Here is a 10,595-nt window from a genome sequence, read left to right on the forward strand (position 1 = left end):
ATTGTTAAACAGATTCTGGTTCCTAGGCCAAGGGAGGACCTGAGAGTCTGCATTTCTTACAGGGGCTAAAGGGAGGCCAACGATGCTGGTTCAGGGACTGCACTAGTGAGAGGGCGACTATAGAGCCAGATCCCCTCCCTGGCCTGACCTCATTTCCTCTGATCCCCTCACCCCCAGGTATGCCACCTCCCAGTCTCTCCACAGCTATGCACTCACCAAGGCCTCCAGACACAGAGGCTATGATGTGTGGACCACACTACAAATCAGAGGCATTTGTCTGGAGCCCCCACAGTAGCAGGTCCAACAACTAACGTGTCATGCAGGTGCTTTGTGTGTGAGGCAGTAAGGTCCCCTGCCCTAGAATGCCCTCTGCAGCTTTTCTCTGTGCAGGCGTTTGAGACAATGTGTGCCAGCCCTGAGCATGGGGACAGGTCGTCGGCACCCAGTCAGTGGTAGCTATTATCACTTTCTCCTCATAGCAACTCCTTAAGATAGAGGTGTATGTGTTAGCTAGTGCTGCGTAACAAGCCAGCCCCAAATCTAGTGGCTTAAAACAATATCCATGTATCCACTGTTGCCCATGAGTTTATGCCTTAGCTGGCTCTTCCACCTTTTTGGGTCTGTCTCAGCAAATATTGGCTGGCTCATTTAGGCATCTGTAGTCACCTGGCTGCCAGGTGTTTTAGAATGGCCTCAGCTGGGACGACTCGTGTCTGCTCCATGTGGACTCTCATCCTCCAATAGGCTAGCCTGAGTTGCTTCTTGTGGGGGCCAGGGAACAGAGTGAACAAAGCCTCTTGAGACTTAGGCTTAGGACTGACGTACCATCACTTTTGCCACTTTCCGCTGGCCAGAATAAGTCGCATGGACAGCCCAGAATCAAGGGGTGGGGGAAATGACCTCACCTTGGGATGGGAGGAGCTATAAAATCACATTGCAAAGGGCATGAATACAAAGAGAGGGGGAGATGCAGGGATATTTTTATAGAATCATCATTATCCCTCTTTCTAGATGAGGAAACAGAAGGTCAGAGAGGTTCAGAGACTTGCCTGAGGTCAGAAAACAACTAGAAAGGGACAGGGCCAAGCTCTGCCTGAGTCTGGAAACTGTGCTCTCAACCCCCCTTCCAGACTCTTCTCTGTGTGCAAAAAGAAAGAAAAAAAAATACATTTTGGTAACTCAATTTACCAAAGGAAGAAGATTTTCAAATATTTTGACATCTCCAGTGGAGGTTCTGCCTGCTCCAGCTCCTGTGCCACCCCCTGCCCTCTAATCACAGGCCTGTTTTCCATCACCTGCTCTCCCCTTTCCTCCTGGGCCTCGCAGCTACAGGCAATTTATCTTTCCCTCTTTTTCTAATGGTCTCTTTAACACAAGGGTTTTCTAACGAGACAAACTGAAGGGCTCGGGCATCAGGCAGAGCTCGTGTGTGCTCACGGGACAGGGTACAAGGAGCCAAAGGGGGCCCAGAGAAGAGACATGCCTGGGCTGAGTGGCCCCCAAATTCCAGGACTGAGGAATTACATATCCTCAGGTGACCTATTTGCCCATTCAGGGAAAAGGCCACTCTTGTCCTAAAAATCTAGAGGCATTTGTCCTGGCTTCCTCAGACTCCCATAGTCCTAAAAATACCTTTGGAATAGGTTACCCCAGTATAGGTTACCCAGGCAGTCTAGAAATATAACTCTACTTTTCTGTAATTGAGTATAATTTCTATACAAGCCTGTGTTCTGCCAGGTGACAGAAATGCAATCATGGGCCACTCAGGGTCAAGTGCCCTCTTTCTCCATGGCTGTGTCTAAAATTCTGGAGAGATCACAGTAGGCCAACTTGAGTGTATCGGTTATCAATGATGGCATAAACATAATCCCAAAATGTAGTGGTTTAAGATGACAATAAACATTAATTCTGTCATGTGGTTTCTGGAAGTCAGAAATTCCTGAATAGTTAGCTGGGTGGTCTGGCTCCAGGTCCCTCATGAGTTGGCAGTCGGGTATCAGCTGGGGCTACAGGCTCATCTGAAAGCTCAACTGGGGCTGAAGGCGCCACCTCCAAAGTGGCCCCCTACATGCCGGGCAAGTCAGTGCTGTCGGTGGCCAGGGGCCTTGTGTCCTTCTGCAGGGGTGTGATATCATAAGAAATATCATTTGGTCTTCATCTCATTTCTGGCACAGAGCTTCTAAAACACTTGGCTTCTCCTAAGTGATGAGTGCAGAGATAAAGGTGTCTTTTATTATGTTAACAAGGTGATTTTGGACCTTATGTAAGGATAGGGGCTGGTTGCCAGGAGAACGACCCACATGATTAGAGGGTTGGAACTTTCAGTCCCATCTCCCTGACCCCTGGGGAAGGGAGAGGGGTTGGAGGATGAATCAATGGCCAGTGGCCAATGATTTAATCAATTATGACTAAGTAAAAAAACAAAAGGCCAGGGTTTGGAGAGCTTCTGGGTTGGTGAACACATGGAGATTTGGGGAGAGTGGTGCACCCAGAGAGGCCATGGAAGCTCTGCCCCTTCCCACACACCTTGCCCTATGCATCCCTTCCATCTGGCTGTTCCTGAGTTATATTCGTTTATCCTACACTAGTGGTCTAGTAAGTAAATGGGTGTTCTAAGCTCTGTCAGCTGCTCAAGCAAATTACTCAAGCCCAAGGATGGGGTCACAGGAAGCCCCAATCTATAGCCTGTTGGTGAGAAGCCCAGGTGACAACCTGGACTTGTGATTGGCGTCTGAACTGGGGGAGGTTGGGGTGGGGGCAGGACTGCACCCTTACCCTATGGGATCTGACACTATCTCCAGGTAGGTAGTGTCAGAACTGAGTTAAATAGTAGGACGCCCAACTGATGTTAGAATTGGTGATAGGAGGAAAACCTTCCCCACCCCCATCCCCACCCCACACACACACGTTATCATGGGGTGCAGCACCTTTAATGGGCCTCTCCACTGACCTGCTCAGGTGTCCTTCCAGCATGGCTTCCCTCAGAGCAAGGGATCCGAAAGAATAAAGTAGAAGCTGCAAAGCCACGCGTGACCTGGCTTCAGAAGTCACACATCCCCTCCCCCATGCAGTGCTGATCCCACAGACACTCCCGAATGAATGAAGGGGAAGAGTGCCCCAGAGTGCAGATCCCAGGTGGGGCTTGCTGGGGGGCACCTTGGACACCGGCCACCCACCGGGTGTCGGGAGGAGGGGTCATCTATCTGGTCCTTGGTGGTGTATTGATCCCACTGGCTTCTGCTGGGCTGGCCTTGCTCGTGTGTGGCCTGGGGTCCACCGTAGACACTCCCCTTCCCTCCTGACCTCACACCCTCCCTGACCTTTCCCAGGACACATTCATGTCCATGTTCCCTTCACTCCTCGCCAGCTCTGTTCCCCAGCCCAGGGAGTCCTTTCCAGTCTCGGGGACTCGAACGCTTTGCTTTTACATCCTTCCAAAGCTTTTGTGGGAGGCCCAGTCCTTGGCTGGCTTTTAAAATTCAAAAGCCAGAAATTCAGCTCCTTCCTTATCTATGTTCTGCTGTGTCATTCTTTCCCCGAGGCAATAAATGCTGCATGATCTGGCTGCTGCCTGAGTGAGGAGACCGGCCACAGGACATAAATAAAGGCACAGAATTTTAAAAAGAAAAAAGACGGAGAGAACCTCAGTCGATATTTTAAAATATTCTCCAGCCAGGGGTAAAGCGCTGTGTCGATGTAAATTGTCTTCTTCATCTCTGTCGATTTTCACTGTGACCCTGGAAGAAATCTCTGCTCCATCCCCATTTATAGATGAACAAACAGGATCGGAGGCTGGATGGCTTGCTGGATTCACACCCAGGGTAGGGGGCACAAGTGGGACTCAACCCCAAGTCAGCATTCTTGCCTCTATTACACCGTGTCCCCTGCCTTCTTGTCCCTATGAAATCTGCTTCCTTCAAGATTTTTCCTGGCCCTGTTTGAATAGCTTAGTTGGTTAAAGCATTGTCCCAATACACCAAGGTTGCAGGTTCGATCCCCAGGCAGGGCACATATAAGAATCAGCCAATGAATGCAAAATAAGTGGAAGAACAAATTGATGTTTCCCTCTCTCTCTCATCAATAAATAAATTTTTTTTAATTATATATATGTATATATATCTATAAATTTGTTTTTCCCCTAGACACTGAACAGGTACACTCTTGGGACATGGTTACCTGTGTCAGGCATCTCGATAAGAAATAGGAATTCTCTTAAAGGGAAGGTACTTGAGTGGTGGGATTTTAGGCACAGGCACAAATGGGAGAGAGAACAATAGAATAAAATGCCCCTGAAATCAGATATCAGATGGCCTCTGGCTTCCCCCACAAAAGTGAGTTTGACCTTCCAGGTGGAGAGGGTCAGATCTGGAGGGCAAGAGAAACAGATGGACTTTCAGACAGAGCAGCAGGAGGGGAAACATCGGGATCATCCATTCCGTCCCCTTGCAACAGAGACCTTCTCCAAGGAGTGTCGGCTTCTGAATTTGAGGCCGACTCTGGAAGGTTATTCGGCTTGAACGGCTAATGCAGCACAGATGAGAAATGGACGAATATCAAAGATCAAAGCGTGCTTGCCATATTTCTTGCCTACATGAAAAAATTGTCAGGAACCACGTGTTGCCTTTTGCAAGGTGTCACATCCATGATGCGGGACCCCCGAGTCAGCTGAGGGTGTTCCCTCTCGTGGGTCTAGGCCTGGATACCAGGCACAGACAGGCAGTGGTTTGTATGCTGACACTGAGGGTGAAGGAAGTCGCCCCCCCCAGGTCCCATGGAGCGTGAGGGTCCATCGCCTACGTGGTGAAGGGCAGAGTTTGGAGGCATGCAGGGTTCAAATTTGGGGGCTGAATAACTTTAGGCAAGTTATTCAATCTCTCTGGTTTCCTCATCTGTAAGGATCTGTAATGGTTTAAATAATTAATGTAGAGTAATGGTCTTATGGTAACTACTAAAAAAAAAAAAAAAAAGGTAGTTGTAGTAGAAATGGTACCATGTGTTCACCAAATGCTCTTTCATGTTTATTCTTCCTGGATACACAGAAAAAGACTCTCCCCCTTCTGTGGCTGGTTCTATGAGTGGAAGTGATGAGCATCACTTCCAAGCTGGGGCAATTCATGGCCCCCCTCGTCCCCCCGTAAATGAGGAGGCCTCATGTTGAAACACAGAAGGAGACTGGATCGCTGAGTCACCACATGGAGCACAGCTGTGCCAGCCCACAGTGGACTTTACGACGGGGGGGGGTGGACTTTGCTTATTCGATTTGGGGGTTTTGTTACAGTAGCCCAGCTTGCCCTGATTCAGCATTCATTGTTATTATTGCTGTGCTGTATCTAAAAGGCTCCATTCAAATTCAAATAAGTGACCTAGGTTTGCTAACTGACTAACTGACCTACATGGCACATGTGGATCGCGTTAGCCGATCCTCGGCAGGGAGCAGGGCATGGTATGGCAGTTTAGTTTGAAGGGTTTATCCTAGAGAGCCATAGAATCTACCCAAACTCAATGGTTTCAGAGTTTCCTAGTCCTCTCATATCAAATATATGATGTTTTCTTCATTTCCATCATTGCTTGTCATCACCAGCTTCATCCCCCAGGCCTCCAGCCCTTAACCATCCAGCAGCATCTCACTATTCTGGCCACCCACTGGCCCCTCGGGCCTGGGGGCAGGTGTGGCTACTCTGGTTTTGACCTTGGACTCAGGCAATACGTAAGACTGCATCCCAGGCAGCATCTTCCCCATCACACTCCTACCCCGTGTCCTGCCTCTATACCAGCCAGTGTCTCACAATGTGTCTAAACCCACATTGATTTTAAAAAAAAAACAAAAAACTTTCTTCTTATAATTGAGCCAGAAAGTGCACATCTCATGTCTAGAATAAAAAAAAAAATGCAAAATCAAAGGGCTATAGAAGTTGAGGATAGAGTGCTAAGGAATCAAAGAATACTAAACCCATTGAATCTTAAAAAACCACAGAACGATAGATCCCAGCTGAGCCGAAGTGGAAATTTGGCATGTTGGGCCTGCTCTACCCTCAGGCTGCTATTTGCATGAGTTGCCATGCAGGAGGGCTGTGGGGCTGGGGAAGAGCAAGACTTGTGCTTGGGATCCAGAAAGAGAGAAGACAGGTGAGTTGTCTCTCACTCCTCTGGTTCCTGTAACCTCACCAGGGAATCTCTGCAATCTTTTTGCTGAAGCTACACTTACCTCTTGGCAATAAGTTTCTCCTTGACCGAACAGTAGTCAGGCTCTTCTGAGCCCTCTTCTTAGCTGGGCCTGGACTTTGGCCCCGTTCTTGCTGGCCCTGCATCGCCCAATTGTAGTAAGAATCCCGCTAAGTCAGTTTAGAGAGAATCCCCCTCCTTGATATCTGGCACCCTGACCTGCCTTAGCAAGAATCCTCTTAAATCAGCAGCAAGAGTACCCCCTTACTCTTGATGTCCTCTCTTAGTAATGTTCCACCCACCATCAGTACCCTCAACCTGCTCCTTAGCTATAAATCCCCACTTTTTTTCTCTCTCTCCCCTACTGCAATAGTCCTGAATAAAGTCTTCCTTGCCATTTAACAAGTGTCAGAATAATTTTTTTCTTTAACATTTTTCAACCAATGCATTGTCATATAGTGAGAGTTAAAATCTGTGCCTGCAGAATAGTTTTAAAAATAAAATCCAATAAGTAAAATGGGCAGAGTTGCTCAGGTTGAAAGTGGAAAGTGAGCTTGATGTCCTTCTGAGCACCTCAGTATTGCCCCCCTTGGTAAATCTCACATCCTTGGGGTCCTCAAGCATAGTTGGGAAATCACTGGGGAGGTGAAGCCAGCACTGGACTCTTGGCATCTCAGCACCATCGATGTTCCCTTCCGTGTGCTCCCCTGTGTCACACGGGCTAGAAGCCTGGAACTATATTTCCCTAACTCTCTTGCCAGCAGAATGCACCCCCTAGGTAGGCAACCGCTTTCCTGGATCTGACCCTCCATGTTCCTCATCTGTAAGATGGGTCTAATCACCTCTCCTCTGCAGAATAGCTGCAATGGGGTTGCAGACACATAGTAAGTGCTCCCATTCTTTCTTCTTGCTTTCCCTGACTGAGGTGGGGGGAGGCCTTGCCCAAAGTTACATAGCACTTTAGTGGGGCGCTTGGGTTTTGGACCCAGAGTTCCCCAGGCCCAATCCCATGCTCTCTGACCACAGAAGAGAGTTCTCGCCAGGTGTCCCCAGAAAATACTTCCATCATAATTCCTTGGGCTTCGGGCAAATGTTAAAGTTGCTGACAGCCTTCTTGCCATGTGCCGATTTGTAATATTGATGAATCAGGAGCCGGGCCTGGCGCTGGCTGGGGGTACAAGTGCCCAGAATATTCATGAGCTGGATTGCCATTTGCTGATGGCATTGCTGTCCCTTTACAGTCTGATTATTCTATGGCACATCACTTGTTCCAAAGTGATTCTGCAATGCCACCCACACATCCCAGCCTGGGCAGGCAGCCCTCCTGCCCAGAACTGGATCCGGGGCCCCAGTCAGAACAATCAGACTGTCATAAGTACGTAGGGACAATCCAGGACAAGGAAATGTCCTGCACTCCCACCAACACGCAGAAGGAGGATCCCTCACTCTCCACTTTGGAGCTCCAATCAGAGGCAGCTTCCCATCCAAGCCAATGGAACAAAGCAATATTTTGCTAAACCCAAGACCCGAGCTGGACACTTGGGGACCCAGAGACATTTTTTCTCAATCAATGTCTTCTCCCCAGAGTGAGACGGCCCACCTGTCCTGCCGCCCCCAGAAAAGCTTGTGTGTCAGATGATCCGAGTTGCCGTGCGCTCTCCTGGTTAAACATTTCTACTGCAGCTTTTGTGGATAAATAGATCCATAGATCCATGTGTCTGCATGATTAGGATTAAATATTAAGAAGCTGCACAGGCAGGGATCTGGCCGGCCTGAGCGAAATGAAACCTGGAGGCACAAATGTTGGACCTGAGTGGGGATGAAGGGGCAGTAAATCAGAGCCTCGAGGTTGACCCATGGCCAGTCAGTTCCTAGTCTGCGCTGCTGGAAAGCAGCCCTAATGAACCCGAATAGACGAGAGGATCTCCTCTCTCTCACGTCCTTTCATCTCTTCCCTCCTTTCCCTCTGTCTTTCTCCTCCCTCCAAAGCTGGCTGAGCGGCCTTCCCTTCCACTGTACCGCTCCAAATCCGACCGCACTTTAAATTTTTATTTGATTAGGTTTTACGAGCCGACTTGCTCGACGTGGCACAAGTGGCGGGAATGTGTCACGGGCCTGGCAGAGACTTGAACTGAGATGATTCTAATTATGTGTGATAATTTTTGCATTCTAACATAAAACAATGTTACCCTCCAAAAAAAAAAAAAAAAATCCCATTACAATGGTTAAAAGACAAATCATTTAGCAAGTCCCTTCTTTTATTACTTTATTAGACAATTTACAAGGCAACATTTTGAGCGTTGGGATCGGGTGATGGCCCAAGGCTATCCGACTGTAAGTTGCACTAAGAAAAGGAGTTCATCGCTTGTCATTAGTCAGAAAGTCAAATGCAATCACGGGGACTCCGATTGGCTTGTCAAATTAGCCCCCTTTGCAGATCATGAGCATGGCCGAGCCCTGCAGACGTGGAGCCGAGGCCCCAGCTCCGGGAAGGAGCCGCGAGCCTCGGCCCCTGCTCCAGGCGCCGTCCAAATGCCGCAGATCCCTTCTCAGGGGCGCCCCCTCCTGGACGAAAGGCCATACACCACCCTGTTGCAGGCTGGGCGTCGTGGTCATGTGACCTGCTCTGGCCAATGAGAAGAGAGCGGAAGTGCTCGCGCCACTTCCGGGCAGAGTCTTTAAAAGACGGTGCTTGCTGTGCTGTCTGTTTTTTTTCCTCAGTCTGGGGACCAGCGCTGTGCTGGACAGAGGCTGCCCCGGTGACCTGAGGCGCAGGTAAAAGTCATCTGAAGCAGAGCAGCAGCCCGTGTGGAAGGTGATGTACGTAAGTGACGTGAGAAAAAAACCCAAAAACCCTTTATTTATTTATGTTTTTTTAAAGGGTGACTAACTGTCCTAGTTTCCCAAGGCCTGAGGGGGTTGCAGTCTTAAAACCAGGACAGTCCCAAGCGAATGGCCTCAATTTATCCGGCACCGAGGAATTTCCTAGAATGCAGGACTCAGAGCACTAAAACGCCAGGGGGAACCAGGACAAGTCGGTCACCCTGCCTTTGGAGGCCACAGCGGTTTTGGGGAGACGGTTGTCACCTCTGCGGACGGAGCTGGGCCAGGCAGACCCGGATGGACCGAGTGTTCGCGTCCCTCCCGGATTCGTATGTTAAAGCCCCAGCGCGGCTGGACTCGGCGGTGGGGCCTCTAAGGAAGTGATTGAGGTGTCTGATCCGATAGGATTAGTGTCTTCGTAAGAGAAAAACATCAGGTAGTGCCTCTCTTCCCCTTCCCCCTCCCCCCGAGTGCACGCAGGGAAAGGTCGTAGGAACACCCAGCAGTGAGGTGGCCCCAGGGGACAGCCCGCTGGCACCTTGAGCTTGGACCTGCAGCCTCCAGAACTGGGAGGAAATGAATGTCTGTGGCCGAAGGCCCCCAGTCTGTGATGTTTCGTTATGGCAGCCTGAGCGGACGGCAGGGACTGAGACCCCCTCGCTTTGCAAATGAGGAACCCAAAGTTCACAGGGTCAGGGAGACTGGATCGAGGTAGTGCGGCCTGAGGGCAGGGCAGAGGCCCTGAAATCAGGTGAGTCAGGGTTTGAGCCCTGGCTGTGATGGTTGGTTGTATGTGTCAACTTGGCGGGGCTCCTCCGGGATGCCTAGGTAGCTGGTAAAACATTTTCTCTGGCACTGGCTGGGTAGCTTAGTTGACTGAAGCGTCGTCCGTATGAACCAAGGTTGTAGGTTCGATCCCCAGTCAGGGCGCATACAAGACTCCACCAGTGAATGCGTGAGTGGAGCAGCAGCTTGACGTTTCTCTCTCTCTCTCACTCCCCCCCCTTCCTCTCTCTAATATGTATATATTTTTAATTATTTCTGGCTGCGTCTGTGAGGGTGTTTCTAGAAGAGACTGAATGGGTAGACCAAATAAAGAAGGTGGCCTACACCAACGGGTGATATTCCCCCTCTGTCGTGGATGTGGGCCTGTCTGCCCGCCTGTCTTATCTGTCTGTCTGGAGGGTGGCAAGGCCAACCCCTCCCAGGTCGCCCCAGCACCGCAGCCCTGGTTTTAGGACACAAGGCCCAGCCAGCCAGCCAGCCAGCCAGACCCATCAGGCACTGCTTGGGGTCAGCAGAGCCGCGACCTAAGATCTTCTCATCTCCTGCAGCTCTGCATTCAGTAATTGACCTACCACCTGCGGCCTCTGGGCCGGAATCAATTTTGTCACCCTTAGCTTTCCACTGCCCTGGAAATACCAGCTCAGGGCTATGCCCGGGGTCCAGGGGGTGGGAAATGGTCTGACCACTCCCCGGTCATCCCAGCATGAGTTCCTAGTCTGTATCTGTTACAAACCTTTCACCTGTGTTACTAGAAATCCTAGGAATACTCTCAAATGCCAAGCAGTTGCTGGGAGCCAGGTTCCTACTAAGCCCATGCAAAGCCC

Source organism: Miniopterus natalensis, chromosome 20 (genome assembly GCF_054644295.1).
Source record: "Miniopterus natalensis isolate mMinNat1 chromosome 20, mMinNat1.hap1, whole genome shotgun sequence".
NCBI classification, from domain to species: domain Eukaryota; kingdom Metazoa; phylum Chordata; class Mammalia; order Chiroptera; family Miniopteridae; genus Miniopterus; species Miniopterus natalensis.